The 18337-nt window shown below is 41.0% G+C and overlaps 1 long non-coding RNA gene across 3 annotated transcripts; it reads right to left on the bottom strand.

The window, feature by feature from the left end:
- Positions 1-227: 227 nt before the first annotated feature.
- Positions 228-17252, bottom strand: LOC129205890 (uncharacterized). Of its 3 annotated transcripts, XR_008576906.1 has the most exons (8): positions 16789-17252; positions 16413-16599; positions 11688-11860; positions 10965-11158; positions 9842-9944; positions 7272-7364; positions 1374-1574; positions 228-712 (listed from the first exon to the last, which is right to left on the bottom strand). It is a non-coding gene; the product is annotated as an uncharacterized LOC129205890 (long non-coding RNA). The 3 variants fall into 3 exon arrangements; XR_008576904.1 differs by having other exon boundaries at positions 228-1574; XR_008576905.1 differs by lacking the exon at positions 9842-9944 and having other exon boundaries at positions 228-1574.
- Positions 17253-18337: the final 1085 nt, after the last annotated feature.

The raw sequence follows: 18337 nt of genomic DNA, 5'->3' as shown, positions 1-18337 counted from the left end.
TGTTTGAAGTCTATTATGGCTGTGGCTTCAGGTTTTTATATTTACAAGCAACCCTTAATTTATGTTCATACTGTGCATTTTAATTTATGAAACAGAGAAAAAAAATCATAGGCTCATAGAATCATTTAGGTTGGAAAAGACCCGTAAGATCATTGAGTCCAACCATTAACCTACACGTCTTTTAAATCCCTCCAGGGACGGTGACTCCACCACTTCCTTGGGCAGCCTGTTCCAGTGCTTGACAACCTGTTCGGTGAGGAAATTTTTCCTAATATCCAATCTAAACCTCCGCTGGTGCAACTCGAGGCCATTTCCTCTCGTCCTATCGCTTGTTACTTGGAAGAAGAGACCAACCCCCACCTGGCTACGACCTCCTTTCAGCAGTTGTGGAGCGCGATGAGGTCTCCCCTGAGCCTCAGTGCAGCCTTGGTCTGGGTATGCAGAGGCACGGTAATTGGGCTCCCTCAGTTTGCTCCGAATAAGAACTAAAGCTGACACACCAAAAGGGAAAAATGCCACTTACTCTCTTTCACATGTGCTCTGCAAACGGTCGCTATCGAACACAAGGCATGGAGCTGTCAGTCATAGAAAAACAAAACCAAATCGTTGGGAAGCAGAGAAAGCCAGCAGGGTTTTATTCAAGAGACTACTAAAATGCGATGACAGGCTGTTCCGAGTAACCTTTTCCAAGCAATGAATGTGGTGGAGAATACTAGAAAAGACAAGAATAAATACAAATAGGTAGAGGTTCCCAAATGCACCCAAGTCAGGAAACTGGACTGTACAGGGAACATCGTCGGCACTTGGATAAAATTCAGTCTTCTGCAGGGGTGCAGAAAGAGCCCAAGCCCTCGGAAGACACGTTCAGCCTGAGAACACGTGCGTGAAATACCCCCCGCTGAGCCTGGCGCTGGTTTTAAAGAGGTGTGTGGGACTGGAGCAAGACCTTGCTGAGGGTGTAGGAAAGGCTCTGGCCCCCCCGGCCGTAGCGCTACGGGATCCTCCTATTGATCTGTCCGCTCTTTCTAAGTGACAGAACTGAAGTCAGATTTTTACTTCATTTTTTTTATTTCAGTGTCGGGGTAGACGGAAAAACATTTGAGAGTCCCCGCATTAGCCATGCCATGCCTTTGCAATACAGTTATAAACTGGCAAATTCACATCAAAACTAGGCTGTCTAGATGACGTTTGCCTTCTCTGTGAAGGAGCTGCGTTCAAGAGTTTCTAAACACCACAGTAACATCATAGTATGTCACAGTATTAAGAGCGATACTCCATCCCCTCTCTTAAACATCGTCGTGCAATGCTTGCATGCGGAGAAGGGGATAGCAGAAGAGTCACTAAGAGTCACCTTTTCTGTGGTGCTCACTCACCTGCGAGTTGGCAAATGTTTCCCCAATGCGGATGGAGTGCGAGATTTGTCACAAGGCTGCCCCACTTCCAGCAGCCTTCACTGAAGACCCTTCCCCTGCTCTTCTTCATTGCGCCTTTTTAAATGCCTCTCACTTGGGAGGTATCTTCCTTTCCTTTTTGTGGTCTCCTATCTCTTCCCAGTCCTGGCAGCACGGTCTTCCCTGGAAAATAAGGCAAGTGAAGCTGGGCGGGGACCACTTTTTTTAGTGACAGCGTAGCATCCAAACACAAGTTTAAAAAAACACATTACGGGACTCATAAACTAAAATTTCTGGAATCAAGAATCCCCAAAGTGTTTCTAACAATGTACTCCATCACTTCTTGTCACTTTTTATTCAGTGCAAGTAGGACAATTTCTGAGATGGACAATGAAAAGCAATACATAAAATCTGAGACAAATGATCATAAATGGCCCCGCTGAGAAACAAGATCATACGTAATTTAATGGAGGTAGAAGGTCATTCTAAACACATTAAATATAACGGCACAAAGCAAACAGCCAAAGCAGATCCTTATGCCACTGTGATATTGAGACTGAAAGATCAGACACTTAAAATAACTTAAAAGGAAAACAAAAAAGTGAGAGAAGGGGTTGGTAGGTATGTTGTTAACCTTATTTACCATTATGCTTGAAAACAAAAAGTAGAGGTTATGTGGCATATATTTGAGGAGACTAAGCCACAGATCTCTGCAAAATGTTTACAAAGTTTAAATGCTCAACAGACGGAAAGCCAGATCTATCTACGTAAGTGCCATGCGGGGCACCCAGAACTGGAGCACCAAGGTCATCCGTCACTCTCAGGAGTCCTGCATTCATCCTGTTTTGGAGTGTACGCCAATAATTCAGATTGAGATTAAGGACAGCATTTAATAAGGGAAGAAGAATGGGAGCTATCACCTATATTAAATATTGGCAGCGTAAACACCAGAGAGTGCTGGCTATTTTACCTCCTCTAAGAGTTGAGAAGACACATGTGCGCGTTTTCAGAGCAGCGTTCGCACAGAACATGTGTGCGCATTTGCAATCAATCACACAGGAAATTTTTTTTAGCTAGTTTTTTTCAGTAATATTTGAAAATGTTTCCTACAAATGAACTCAGCATGCTTCCATATGCTAGACTATTATTGTTATTTCAATTATGAAGAAGAATTGAAGGAGTCGCTGATAGTGATATGTTACGCGGCACCAGCACATTTAGGCGATCTGACAAGTCAGCTGCGTAGGATACCACCAAAACTGCAGGCACTGTGTCTTCATCCACTGTCACTGCAGAAGCACTAAAAGCTCACCATACAGTTTTACATCTATACCATAGGCACCATATATGTAACTGAAGAAATTAATGCATAATGCCACATTTCGGGTGGGATGCTCATCTTACTGACCTTTGTGTTGTCTCACGTTTGGAAACCAAGTGGCTGTAGATAAATTATGCGACCCTCTGATGAGACGTGAGCCATTTGAAATTTTCTAAATGTGTTTCCTTAATAAGGAAAAAAAAAAACCCCAAACCCAACAAACACCAAACCAAAAAAATCCCAACTTTTCAATCACTCTCTGTAGCTTTGTGATTTTTATCTAACAGAACTGCTCTGCACGGGCCTGGTGACCACGCTTAGCCAGCAACAGCTGCATAGTAGTTGACCCAAACTCAGTGGCATAAGCATCCCAGATGCACGTGAGAAGGGTTGTTTGACTGTACGCATCTGCCACCCCATTCCACACACTCAGCTGAAGATGACAACAAAAGTATTAAAACATTTTTCAGTATGTGAAACTGAAATTTTTGAAAGTCCACCGCTCAGCCCCGACTGGCGTCCTCTGCAGCTGGTTTTCAAAAGAGGTAAGAAGGCAAGAAACAGGCAGAACGCTGCCGCTGGTCCGTACGACGTGTGCCACTGGGGCAACAGCCAGACACCAGTAAATACAGATGTGCGCCACAGCAGGCGGCATAGCCAGGCTCCGCGTGCACCCCCCGTGCTGCTCCCCGTGGTGGTTTTCGGAGAGAGCGTCGGATCCGGCTCGAAAACCCACGAGAGCACGTCCCTCGCTGCCTCTTCCCGCTGCAGAGCGCAGCTGAGCGCCAAGGACTCTTCCAGCATCGCTGTATCACCCCACACATCTGCGGGGGGGACAGGGGGTACAGATGGTAGGGTACCATTTTGGGTACCCCATTTCCCTGCAGGTTTCTTCCCCCTGAACCCCATAAACTTATCGCTGTGCATAGCAGAGACCGAGCTTCTTCTTCTGGGGCTTTGGATGGTCCCTGAATGCAAGGAGGAGGTGTAGTTTGCACTGTAGCACATCTCCTTACTGCAGCTAAAGACGTTCAGTAAGACGTCCCTGTTTCCCTTAATTGTCTCTGATTTTCAAGCAGTCTTTCCTACTGTTTTTCATCCCCTAAAAATCTGTTTTTCTTAATTTGAACATGAAATGCATATTTTCTATTTCTGTATACTTTTGAAGGAAAACTTGGCCTTAACCCAACTTGTGTAACTCATGATTCCCATCCCCCAGAAGAGAAAAATCACCCAGTCTTTTTTTTTTTTTTTTTTCCCCCCAACTTTGCCTCCAATTTAGTGGTTTTTCAGATCACTCTGCACCTCTGAATTGTCCCGTAGCACTTGGAGTGAGTCTGTCTGGGAGGTATCCACCGAGACAGCTGCTTTTAAAACCTTGAAGAATCAGATGTCGTCCCGTTAGGGCAATTTCTGCTTGAGTTAACCAGGCTGCTCTTTCCATGTTTTTCCAAGCTTAAGGGTCTGCCAAGCGCTAGCAAACTACATTTCGTTTCATTTTAAAATCTTCAAAATATTCAGCATGCATAGAAAGCTAAAGAGAAATTCAGAGCTTACAGTCTTTGTATAAGTGGAACTACGCAATAATACTGAGAAACATTATTGAAAAGCTATAAAATAAATTATAATTCCTACAGTTCCACTGTTTAAGTCTGTTAGTCCAGAATTGCATCCACCAAAGACTATAGAATAGCTATATTTTTCTTTTCTCAATGGGATTTTTTTTTTCCCCATCACATATGCTGTTTGGGACTGTGATATAAGTTCATCTTAAAATCTTGCAAGTTTCTAGATGAAAGCAAAATCTGAATCTGCTGTTTGTAGCTCAAGCCCATCCCTAATGTAAACATTACTGTGTTAGCATATATTACTAAGAAAGCAGGAGAGAGAATATTTAAAGTTACATTATGTACATTATGCTATCTGAAGTTTTCCGACGTGTGAATTTCTCCCTTAAGCAAGCGGCAGTGAGGAAAACTGGTTGGCTCATTGCTGAACGTTGAGCTGGCACACTATAATCAGTCTATCAATTTCTCTTCACAAAGTCACATTGAATTTATTGTTTCCAATACATCGAGAAGTGCGAGACTTATGTGAGCCAGTGCGAGATGAGGTGCCAGAGAAAAAGTTCAAAATAACTCAGATGGAACAGTTTTAAGAGGGGTTGTTATTTTCAACACCTAAAAAGATCAGATGTTTACTGCTTGAAATTGGCATCTGAATTTCTGTATGAGATAGTGGAATGGGTTGCATTTCATTTATCTCAGTGTCCACAGATGAAAACAACGCAAAAGTAGGTTAAAAAACTTGACAGAACGTCAAAATGAATATAACTTACAGATCCTGCTAGTCTCCTCTAGCGAAAAATATACCCTCTATCAATAATGAAAAAAAAGAATTTTGATCTTTAATGCTTTTAGCAAAATCTCTAGAAATTAAAACAAACAATGAGAAAAAGTTATTTAGTATTTCACAGTTCTGGAGAACTGCAGAGCATTTTTCCCTTCTGCTTAGAGCATTACTGTAAAAAAAAAAAAAAGCAGACCACACAAAAACGTGGGGAGCTATGTTTCATGTAAACAAGGTTTACATAGCTACAAAAGAAACCAAGACTTTTTTTTCCCCTCAAAATAAAATAGAGTGCAATAGCTCCATTTTCGACAGAAAATGTCAGGACCCTTTTTCAAACAGAACCCCACAAGTGGGCTGGCCACTGCTAAGGTACAGTTGAGAAAAAACAGCACGGCCTTCCTTTTACTAGAAATTGTGCAAAAGACGTCTGACCTCACTGTATTGCTTCTCACACCGTTCTTACAATGGTAGTAAATGGAACCACAAGGCCCACGTGTGGTTTCCTTAATACCTCTTTGACAAAGAGCCGTTTGCCAGCCAGCACAGACAGCGAAACGCCCGTGGGAAACAGGCACTCGGAGGAGCTCGCCCTTACAAGACACCAAGTACGTGGGATGGGATGGGATGGGATGCCATCTGTGACGGGGTGGTGGCAGCAGCTCCAGACATTGATTTACGGACAAAGGTTCGCGGCTATGACTTCATGTGATGTGAACCACTGGCACAGGCTGCCCAGAGAGGTGGTAGATGCCCCATCCCTGGAAAGATTCAAGGTCAGGTTGGACGGGGCTCTGAGCAACCTGATGGAGTTGAAGAGGTCCCTGCTCATTGCAGGAGGGTTGGACTAGGTGACCTTTAAAGGTCCCTTCCAACCCAAACCATTCGATGATCCTGTAAAATTCATTTGGGGGCACCTTTCTCCTGAAGCCCAGCAGGCTTTGCAAAGAGAGGGAGAAAGATGTGAGTGCCCACGCGGAGCCTGGCACTGCCTGCGTTACGCGGAGCCACGTGGGCAGCCAGCGATGCTGTTAGTGAGGTGCAGAACTCGCTCTGTGTTCCTCCAGCACTATTAAGACACTGGCCGTAAGCGTTTGATATTCATTTTAGGTTTAAAAAAACCACAGCAACTGATATCAATATGCATTATGCAAAATAACCACAGTGTCTGCAGGCTTCAAAACAAACAATGCTGTTTTCCTTTACTTTTTTTTTATACTATTTTATATAAATAAGATTAATAATGCCTGCTGACATTTTCTTCCTTAAAACTCTAGGCCAATATTATACTACTAACTAGATTTCAAAAGCAGAAGGAGATGAAAGTGATAAATTGGAAACGATACGCGATCGTTGCATATTTAGCTTTCCATTACAGAAATCCCTGTATTTATCCACATGATCTTCTACTTGTATTATCTTCTATTTTGTCTCAGTCTAATCTCGTTACCATAACCTAAATCTAACCTGTTCTGCTTTTTTGTGTTAAAGCCTGCTGTCATCTTTTTTCATGACATTAGCATGGGACACATTTTTATCAAACAGATAACGGCAAAACAAATTGCATTCCGTTCCTTCATCATTCTGTACGATCTAAAGTTCCTAATTTTTGGAGCCGAAGCTGTGAAACAAGTTGATACAATTCATGAATAGTTTTCAAAAATGATGAATACTGAATCGGAGGTCAGTTGTGGCTCTGAAACTCATGAGTTTTCAAAATTCGGGACCAATACATAGCTGTGTTCTTTAAGAACATTTATTTTGTCAGTACTTATATTTGTGAGCCAAAAATATAGCTAACGAGGGACAAAAAAATAGACTGCATGTTTGGCATGGCACTTAGGTAAAAAGCCAAACTTGGATATCCTTCTGGAAAACTCTTTTTCCTCTTCTTTTTTGAATAAACTGACAGTTTTCTGTAGTTGCCTATGTAGCACAACTTGGGTCTGCTCTCCGTGCTGTTCATTTCTATGGACTCTGACCACTCTTGTTAAGGGGAAATCGCATTAAAGCAGAGGAAAGAAAAAAAGAAATCTCTTTGCCAACGTAAAGGCCAATTGCTTAATTAAATATTATTTCAATTTCTAGAGCTTTCTGCGTCCATAAGTAACTGATAACCATTGTATTAGATATTCTGTGTAATCCCAGCAGGGTCACTGGGATTTTGGAATTTCTGGCATTTCTGGAATTTCCCCAGTGTGCAGGCTTACCCTGACCGCCTGCTTATCCAAGGAACCGACTGCTAATTGCTTTGGTCTTCATCAGATCTCAAAATGGAGCTGTTCTTTTTTCCAAGTCTTCACCTGTAGAAAGTACACATTGTTGTAAAACGTCACCAAAACAGAAATTACCGCTTAAGCTTGCTTTGCCCTTTCTTAGAACACGAGGAAACAGCAGTCCGTGGGGTTAAAGCGTCTTTTTCCTACTTTTTGCTGCTCTTGGATCAACCTATGTGTCATTTTAGATCCTCCTGGTATGTCTGCTTTTTTTTCAGTGGAATCACAGCAAAGTGAAGTTAGAGTAAAGCAGAGGTGAGCCAAACCTCAGCTGTTTATATGGTCTTTCAAACTGTGCACCTCCGTGGGAATTGCCTGCTCCCTGTACCATCTGATGCTGGATCAGATGCGATTCAGAGGACATTGAAAGGTTGGTGGAACAATTTAGACACGTCCAGACACTCATTCAACATGTGCAAGGCAAACCCTGTAAGTTTTCTATACTTTTACAATATGCTATTGTCCTAGAAAGGGCTATCCTAAATTTGGATGCATCTCATGGCATCTTCTTTTTTTTTTTTCCCCCCCCGATAGGAAATGTTATCTGCAATGAGGTTTGGCATTTAACTAAGAGGAATCACAGGAACTCTACAAGCCAAGCTCAGTCCAGAAACGTGTGACTTGCCTGTACAAATCAATTGCAAGAAGTCAGTATACTCTTCCAGAAATACTGGCCTTACTGGACATCATCTGTTCATTTGCAGTAAATCCAATATATCTTATAAACACTGGGCTAACTACCGGTGTATTAGATGCGTACTTCTACCCAGGAAATCCCAAACAGAAAGATGCTAACCTAAGCAGAGGTGGAAGGAGAGGAGAAAAAGACTGGGTTTTTTTTCATCCTGATCTTCAGGCATCGACGATGCGCAACCTGCTAGCCACGGTGCCGAATGTAATCGCTGCAAACACGCACACCTGTTCGTGGGCAACTCTGCTTGCTTTACACAAAGCGATCCCATGACTGTCACATTTTTAGTAAAAGCCATTGGATAATATCCTGGATATTCGGTTTCAGCCCCGCTGTGACTCAGCTGTGCCAGTTTCTAATTAGCCAGCAGCACTACGACGTACTTTTAGGACTGAAGACTTCCCTCAGTACATACCGTAAGGCAGCTGAGCACCTGCTGAAAGCCTTCTGAAGTTAATGAAAGACTCGTGTTCTTCCTGATTTCAAACAGAGTGAAGGAAGGCCGTGCTGGAGTCCACTCTTGCGTGGCGACGTGGCCACAGCTGGCTCATGCCGCATCGAGGAATAGCTCCTCCGTGCAGTACATGTGTGGCTACCAAACCTTAATATGAAATTTAATATCTAATATTTATTTTTCATCCACAGTGTTGATAACCGGAATGTGTTTAGAGCAATGCAAATTTTACTGTGAGTGATCTTCCAGCCTGGACACTGGGTTTCTTAGACAGCGTATCTCCATCTTTAAGTAATTACTTACATCTGACCCATGACAGTTATCAGGAAAAGATGAACTAGACAAATTGAGAATAGAAATATTGTTTGGGCGCCATTTCACCAAGTATAGGGATTATAATAATCTGATCTAACAGGAACCGACAGGTGAGATTTAAATAAAGATTTGTAATCTGACAGGAGCGGGGTGTACGAATGCCGGTGTCCCTGGCCACCTTCACCTCACGCCCTGCGTGGACACGTCCCCTAGCTACACGCTCTCATCTAACCTGCGGTGCTGCTCCTGCCAGTACTATCACACAGTATTCTCGTTTGGCCCACGACCTTTTAAATATTTCTGGATGAGGACAGGTAAACCCAGGGATAAACAAAGGTCTCTTGGAAGACAACCTATTTATTTTATTACTACAAGGTAAATTAATCCTCTTATCTTCGAGGTTTGTGTTTTCTTCTGCTTGCTTGGATTTTTGCTTTTCAACTTTTGCCAGTCTTGGCACATTTAACTTTCAATATTTTCATCCTCTGCCTTTTCCAGGCTGCTTCTGGTTCAGCTCACTTAACAGTTGTTAGTTTGAGCGTGATCTTTTTTAATTTAGATAGCATCCCTTTCAATTTACCATCATTCCTAATTGCTACATGGAGGCGAATTCCCATCTGTAAACAAGCAGGGATTTGTTACCCTGGCCAAGAGGAGCAATATCACCTGCGCATACATTTCAAAATGTCAGCTGATATTTTATAAACCTTTGTTTTCACAGGGCTCACAGATCACTTGCAGTACAACATCTGGGGAGCGGGAAGCCTGTCTTAACGATCGTTGCTCATGCACATGGTTACTGGAAAATCATTCATGAATATTGAATCCAATTATTACGAACAGGTGCAACCAAGTAACTACATTTCATGCTCACTGAGATATCACAAACACGTAAATTTGATAAAGTTAATACACAAATATATACTCTGGTACACAACAATAACTTCATGTACATTCATGAGAATGCAAATATAATGATCATGATTCTCAGTTTTGAGGTTGTGATCAAGATTCATTTTCAGTAATTTTAAACAATTATTTCACCTCATTGCTTAATTCTTTCTACAGCTGGGAATCCAATAACGGGAGAAAGAACACCGTTTGCTGTAATCCCCTTCTTGCTAGAAACTGAGGCTCATTTAGGTCCCTGAGAGAAAGAAAAGAGACTGGTTGACGTTAGAAATCTTTCAGAGCTGTGCCATAGCTGTCGATAGAAAAAAAAGCATTTGAGTGGGACCACGTCCCAGGGTCCCTTTGGAACTGGACCAAAAGCCAACCATGGGCACAAACCTGAGCACGTACATGTCTGGCTGCACAGCCTTCACCAACGACTGTGCTTTAGAACATACAGAAATGGATAGCAGCTTCTGGGTGGCCAAAGCCAGTCTGCAGGACGCCAGTACCACCAGTGTCAAGCTAGACCCACCGGGACCTTCTCAAGATCCATCTTAAAATATTTTCCATCATTGCAGAAATTAGAAGGCCAGTCCAGAGGTATCAGTAAACTGCTTTTCTGATTTTCTCCCCAAATTGTATTTAATTTGCCAGCTTGTCTTTTACCTTGCACACTTCTTCCTACAACATACGTATTAAAAAGGATGCACATCCCTTTTTAGACTGCCTCTACCAAACTCAACTTTCTGAATGTATTTCAGAATCATAGACTTTCATTTCTACTTAAAATCCTAGTAGCCCTTCAATGATAATATTTTTGTTTGAATTCTTCTTTCCTCAGCAAGGATGACCTGAACTGGACACAGATTCAACCAGGGTGTTTTTTCAGCACCATTAACACTTTTTGCTTTGGAAGCACAAACGGTGAGATGCTGCCACTGCTCTGCTGTGATTGCACACTGCATTCACAAGGGAATGTCTTTATGAAAATTGGTCTCGTTATTTTTATGCTTCATAGTTCCCACCAAAATTATTTTGACCAGAAATAAGACTGTTGAGCATCACTGAGCAGAAAAGGAAACGTTCAGCAATCCTGATATAACCTTGTAGAAATTGTTGTTGTTGCAGACCCGAGCCCTGGGGTGAAAGTTATAATGATAACAGCAGTAATAATAGCAACACTAATAATCTCTAATAATATTAGAACATGCTTCTTCCTACGTTTGGGGAAAATGTCTATAGTGAATCTCCAGGTTACATCCTCAATACACACTTGGTTTCTGTATGTAATAATTCCTTATACATTCCTCACAAGGCATCTTCATCAGTTCAATCTTCCATCTGTTGGGCAATATTTTCCCTCATTATTTCCAAGGTGATAGCGAAGAACTTTGCAATTGGCCTTCGCTGAGCTCCACTTAACAGTATCTCTCACGCCTTTCATTTTTTTACTAGCAAGGAGAAAGACTTAAGAAAAAAAAAAAGTGGTTTATGATCTATACAAGGACTGAAAGTGGCCTGAAGAGATGTATTTTGGATTAACTCTGGTTATGTAAAACCAAAGTCAATTAGGATTTCCTCAAAAAAAAAAAAAAAAATTAAAGCAGGAGATTATTAAATTTATTTAGTCAGATTAAGGTCTGGTTTTAGCTTTGGCACTTCTCTAAGCAATGTGAAGTGCAGACTGTGAGTAATTGTGATAGACTGCCCAGAAGAGTACTTGGAGGATGAAGTTATTCCCCCATCCAAATCAACACCCACGCCCAATTTGCAATTGACTTAGACAAGGAGAGGAATTCGCTTTAGACCGTCCAGACTGCCCAGTTACCGGGAGGGCGACCTGGACTGCCACCATTTGCCTTTCTAATATTTAGTGGGCATCTGCTGGACAGCTGTAAGATCACACCTTTAAAATTAAACTTTGTGGAACTGCTTAAAAGATGCTGTTTCTTATTTTACATTTTACCATCTCTCCGAGAGAACATAATGCTATTACCCATATGTCATCTGCTTATTGTTCTGGAATAATGCAGAGAAGAGGACTGACTCCCCGCTGCGGTACTTCATATTCATGCTGCTGTGATATTATGTTACATCGGTTGAAAATTGGAGTAATATAGTGGTGAATGAAACTATCCATACGTTACTGCAGCGTTCAGCACATCTTTCCTGTCAATAAAGAGAAGCCAAGTCACAGATGGTTTTTACACTGTTATAATTAATAATCATGGTACCATGTTAGTGTCATCTTAAGATAATAAAAGTGAATCTATAAATTGTATTCAGCATTTTTACAGCATCTACAATGACTGCTTTTTGCAGCAGAAGGGTACAGCTCTGACAGTAACTCTTTCTGAACTGCATTCGTAAAGAATAATTTCAATTTACTGTTTGTTTTCTTTAATATTATTTATGAAGTGGCATACTTAATTTTTTCTGTATACCATTTTTAGATTGATCCTTTACAGTTAGATTATTTTTTTTTTTTTTTAAATTCTGCATTTTCTTTCTCAGCTTTCAAAGCGAATATATTGCAGACGGGATGACGTGTTACATCCCTCCTGAGCTGGCCTAGACTTTGAAGACCCTGAGGTGCACAGCACCCACAAGACCCAGCACCATATTATCTTCGTGGGCAGCCCAAACCCCGTTTGATACAAAAATATTATCTGTCCTTTTGAGGCTACTTTTAGGACAACTTCTGCAGAACAACGGAAACATACATACCCAATGGCGAAATGTGTCATTGTACGTGCAGGCATTTACTTCAGTGTTTTCCTTTTTTTTTCTCTTGGCTGAAAAAACATGGGCACGTTTCAAATTGAACACATGCTTAGTCATTTTTCTGAATCAGGGCAAGATTATATCAAGGGTAGACGCGGCTATGAAACACTGTTATTTCTAGAACCTTTAAAAGCATGTTAAATTTTGAGAGAAATCCCTTCCGATTTGAATTCGACTCTTCCCACTCTCATTCCCACTTATAGAAACAAATCATGCTGAGATGCTCTGTGTTCCACGCTCGGACCCTGGCAAAAATTGGGAGTGAAATGGCAAGTTTGGGTATGATAAGGGATGGAGATGTCCTATCAGTTTATTTCAAAGACTCAAAAAAAAAAAAAATTATTCAAGTTCCCTTCTGATCATGGCAAAGGGCAAACATATTTACGGTTGGACTTGGTGACCTTAAGGGTCTTTTCCAATCTAAATGATTCTATGATTCTATATCCCCAAACTCGTTTGGCTATTGAGGAACACAGACAAACAGGCATACTGGAGGGAAAGTACCTTTTAAGAATATTTATGTAAATTACAAATTTTTTTTTCCCAACAGATGGACTATTTCATACTCAGCATAAAAGGAACGTGTTTTCCTACACAAAAGCTGTAATTTAGTGGGTGTCATCTAGGATCCTAAATCACAGCAGTAAAATACAGCTACGAGAAGCCAGGAAAAATATGTAGCCATGTCATTGGGTCTGCCTAGCCCAGTAACGAGTCCCTGGCAGCGACCCGTAAGAGATGTCTGGAGAGCTTAAGGCTACAACCACATTATTGTGAGGACTGGCCTGGTCTCTCCCAGGATACAGTCCTCTTTTTCTTGGAAATTTACTGGGTCATAGCAGAGATTTCTCTTTAATAAGGTTTGTTTTTTTTTTCTTCCCATGAATATCTGATTGATTGCTCTTTGAATTCATGTGAGCTTCCTGCATCAGCAGCAGCCCATGGTGGTGCGTTCAGTGGGTTAAGTACCTCTCATTTTTCAACCCGTCACGTGGTAATGTCATCTGGTGACCCTTAGCTCTTGAACTGTGGGAAACAGTGAACCATCGTTCCTAGAGATGTTTCTCATCAAGAATTGCGGGCCATTTAGTTTTCCTGTTCCTTATGCCAATCGTCCCTGTTCTCAATCTTTGTATTCGTATTAATTTTACTAAAGCAAAGACACCAGCTAAACCTGCAATGCCACTATGGACGTACCTGAAATATACTGACTTTGTTCATGTTTTCTTCAAGACATTTTAAAATTCCTTTGTCTATTATTCAGATCCAGAAACACATATTAGAAAAATACAATGTACTTTTTTTTGAGCTCTTTTGACAGTAACGTCCTTTAAAAAACTGTTCTGTTCTGGAGGGCACCTTTGCAGATTCAGTTATGCAGTCAAGTTCATTGACAGAGTAATCCTAAGTGACTGTGAAAACTTGGCATCTGCCTTGATCCACCAATATTTTTCAGATATCGCATTGATCGGTTTTACAGTCTGTTATAACGGAAGCTTAAGTTGAGCTTTTCACAGACTCAGAAATGCTCATGGTGAATATCCCCAATCACTTTTCAAGAGCATCCTATCAAGTTCAGTTGATAAAGATGAGATTAACCTATTATGGTTGTCATTTTTCTAAAACACCGATATTTTCATTTGTCAGTTATCGCTGGCTAGAAGCAGGTTTGACCTTTAAGACAGGAATATGTAAGAGGTTGTCAAAATGGATCAGAAACTCAAATAAAATAGATGTGATACAGCGTTGCCAAGACTGTAGAGTGAGAGTTCACTGATCCTTACGGCCCCCCAGAAGACCCCTTTCTCCTACAAGCATCAGTGGCAAACGCCAACAAACACCTGCTTTACTTAAATATATTTTGGGGAATTCTAACATTCTAGCAAGGAAAGAGCTAACAATAAAACAATGACTGGTGTAGGCAAAGTACTCAACTGGCAGAATGGCCTGACTTTCTGCAGTTTTGTCACTTTAACCTTGGAAAATTTCAGGTTTGGGACTGCGGATTGTTGTGTGCCATATTTAGTGAGTTTGTAAAGTAAATTAAATGAACTGAAATTCCCAGATTTTCTATCATTTTAGCAGGGCTAAAATAAACTGATTTACTTCATTTCTTTCATGTTCTATCTATGAAGATACAGAGCCGGTCTCAACTTTTGGTAGATTAGATTAGATAAGTATTCACAGAATGACAGAATGGCTGAGGTTGGAAGGCACCTCTGGAGGTCATCTGGTCCAACCTCCCTGCTCAAGCAGGGTCCCCCACAGCAGGTTGCCCAGGACCATGCCCAAATGGCTTCTGAATATCTCCAAGGGTGGAGACTCCACAGCCTCTCTGGGCAACCTCTGTCAGTGCTCAATCATCCTCACCGGAAAAATGTTTTTCCTTATGTTTGGACAGAACCTCCTGTGTTTCAGTTTCTAGCTGACATTTGATATATCATCTGTTTCTGAATTCATGATGTTTTGTGGTAAACAAGGAAGGCAGATCATTTTGGATCATTTAAGGCTAAAGGGACAAATAAAATTATGGTTCCCAGGTCATAATTTTAATAGTTTTGCACACCAGAGCTTCATGAAGAAATGCTCTTTTACGATTTCTTCCATTCCTTTTCTGCAATGCATTAAATCTTACTTTAACAACCACAGCAAGTGATTGCAACATATTATTGAAGTATTTATTCTCAATTTCAGTATCTTAGTATTTAGTATTTTAACTCTTAAAAAGGAATTCTGGAGTTGGAAATAATGATAACATCATCAGTAAAATGGCCAGTCCACTCTGTAGTGAGGAAGAGAGGAGATTAATATTCAAGAGCAGATTTTAAGTCAGAATTATACTACTCAGGAAAGTACAGAGTTCTGCAGCAAAAGATGACATAGAGCCATGTTTTCATTCCTGTCATCCCCCTCAGGCAAAGTTCTGCACAGCTGAAAATCTGACTTCATGTTTTTAATTTTTTTTTAAGCAGGCTTGGTAGTAAACATGTCCTGCAATATGGTAAAATAAGGCTCTGCTTTTCCAACATAAAAATAAACTTAGTTCTTCTTGGATGGGATCTTCATGTTGCTGGGCATGTAAATCCTAATGAAAACCAGTGCAGCCAAACCTTACTTTTGCTCACCTTCTTACAAGACATCGAAAATCTCTGCTTGCTATGGCTATTGCAGAGTTAAATATATGCTCAGGTTTCTGTGGATATAATCCATTTCTCTTCGAATTTCGTTGGCCAGATTGAGTTTCTCTTTTTTATGCAGCATACGGTACTCAGTATTACCTCATTATGTGGTACTCGACAAGTGCATATATTTTAAAATCTTCTTACAGAATATTTCTATTAAAAAACCTGTAAGAGATTGTAATACCAGTGATGACCTTTTATTTCATCACATCACCCATCGTAATCGAATGGAACAATATAAAGCCTGGCATTTTCTATCTGATTAATTGCATCCATCTTCCAGATTTGCTGAATGATCACTTACTGTTTCCTACTTTTGATGATCAAGCATTTTATTGATGAAGCTCATATAGAACTGGTTCAAAATCATACTGAAGTTCAGTGATGTATCTGAAAATTGAACGGCTGTCTTGCAAGCACCACTCATACGCCTTATCAGCAAGATCCTCATCTAACCAAACAGTGCTCCAAAGCCAATCCTCTGCCCAGGGATAAAATACGACAGCGCAGAAGATGTAGGATGTAGTTTTCCGAGCAGGAAGTGCGCATCAAACAGAGGATTTATCGTCACCCTCAATGTATCACAGTGGCGAGGTGAAAATAATCACCGCGGCACTACTGCACTTATTTAGACACAGGCGACCTTTGCCTGTTCGATCTGCTTCAGCCACATCGCCACTCATATTTGCAGTCAAAATCTGGCATCAGAGTTCACAATAATAGCTGGAAGATTAACCTGCCCAGTTCATATTTACCTGGATTCTTCCCATGAACCACTCCAGCGGCAGCGTCTGAGGTCCACGCTTTTTGATTTTGTGATAACTGCAGCTTTTTAAAAAATAATTTAGAATATAATGTTGTTTTCCTTCCAAGTCTGTACCTAGAAAACATTTCTTTTGTAGGAAATTGCAGCACCAAAGAAAAATCTTGACCCAGCTGCCACTGAAAGGGAAAATTATTATTAACATGAAGGAAAAATTTGCATCAAGCTTTCTTAAAGGTGAATGTCTCAAAGCTTCAGCTTTTAAAACTTTGCCTTGGTTTATAGCATTTCTTGTGAATGCTACAGCCATCCTCTACGAGTGCATCCCTTCCCAATGCCTGCTAGAAAACGTTAAATGAAATATGTACCGTCATTCGAATACGAGGCCCCAGACGCCGGGCTGCCCGTCGGCGGCGCAGGATGGCTGCCAGGCCATCTGCCTGATGCCTGTCCCGGGGAGGGCTCTGCGGCTCGTCCTCTGGCTCGCATCGCAACCGTCTCCTGCTACCAGGCGGGCCGGCAGCCAGCGCCTGATGTCACTCCTCACCACACATGTCAGCACGGGATAGGCTAGAAATGATGCACGGAAATGGAAGATCTCACCAAGTCAGGGTAACGCTCCAGGATTTCAGGACTTTTGTTTGCGCTTTTTGAATATATACATACACACACTTATATACATGTATGAAAGAATCAGCGTGCATGCTGCTGAAATCTTCAGCTCCCAACTTGTGTTCCCGGCTGTCCCCACGTGCTGCAATTGTTGGTGCTTTCAGTTGGCAGGGTGCAAAAAGCAGCGCTACGTGCTCCCTTCCAGCGCCCAGAACTTCGTCCACGCGGTATTCGCCCACCACTCTGTTAGTATTTTGCTACTAGTGCCTGCCCAGCCGTGCCCGTAACAAAACCAGCCAGAGTTTGACCACAGCTATTTAACAAGTTAAAACTCAAGAGTGCTATGGTTTGTTTTTATTTTTTATGTGCTAAAGCATCTTCTGCTCCCGGTTAAAATACAAGCCCTAAGGTCATCGGCCTCCTTTCTGTTTACCTCTTCATTACTCCATCAAAAAGATATACATTTATGATTGCAGCTTTCAAAATAAGTTTTCTTCTTCAAGTTATTTCTTCAGGTTTCCCTCAAAATCCCTCAATATAATAAATAAATCTAATTAGCTCACTAACAGAAAATTTAGCTTTACTTTTCCTCATAAAAACCGGAAGTTTCAGTAGAACATGTTCACGGTCATTTTTCTTTTCTGTCCCTTGCTTCATGACTTGCCTCTTCACTTTTTTATACTTGATTTTATATTTCAGATTTTAAGCTGAAGAAAAATCCTTCTCTCTGAAGAAGATTTTCTCATCAAGTGAGCCATATATATTTTTTAATAAGGATATCAAACTCAGCCTGACGGAACAAACACCTTAAGACATCTTCTGTACATGAGTGTCTCTTTAAAAATATTAAAGCTCTAGAGGCTGAATTGTTTGCAGGTTTAACTGAACTGAAGGAATAAGAGACATTGCAATAAGACAAAATGATGACTAAGGTCTCCGTATAGTATACGATCAATTTTATAGAATTTCTTCAGTAGCCCATGTCCTTAGTGGTCTTTGCCTCTGAATTTTTGCCATGTCAGAACACCTTTACTATAGGTTAATTGGTCAGAAAAGCTTGTCATACTTTACAGGAGATTTTATTTCTTTCTCCATTATGAAATGCAAGTTTTTGATTATTGGGGGGTTTTTAATAACATTTCTGCTGGGCTTCCAGTGCTCCTGCTGGGCAGATTCTCAGCTGGTACCTTCTTGTTTCAGCCCTTTACTTGCAATTCCCATGTCTAAACAATTGATAGTTCACTTGGTAAAACAATTTGTTTGCCCTAATGAAAAAAATAAAAGTGCGCGTTGCCTATTTTCTGT

The sequence above is a fragment of the Grus americana genome, chromosome 4 (genome assembly GCF_028858705.1).
Source record: "Grus americana isolate bGruAme1 chromosome 4, bGruAme1.mat, whole genome shotgun sequence".
NCBI lineage: Eukaryota > Metazoa > Chordata > Aves > Gruiformes > Gruidae > Grus > Grus americana.
Note: the sequence above shows the minus strand (reverse complement) of the source record. Positions and strands in the feature narration are given on the sequence as shown.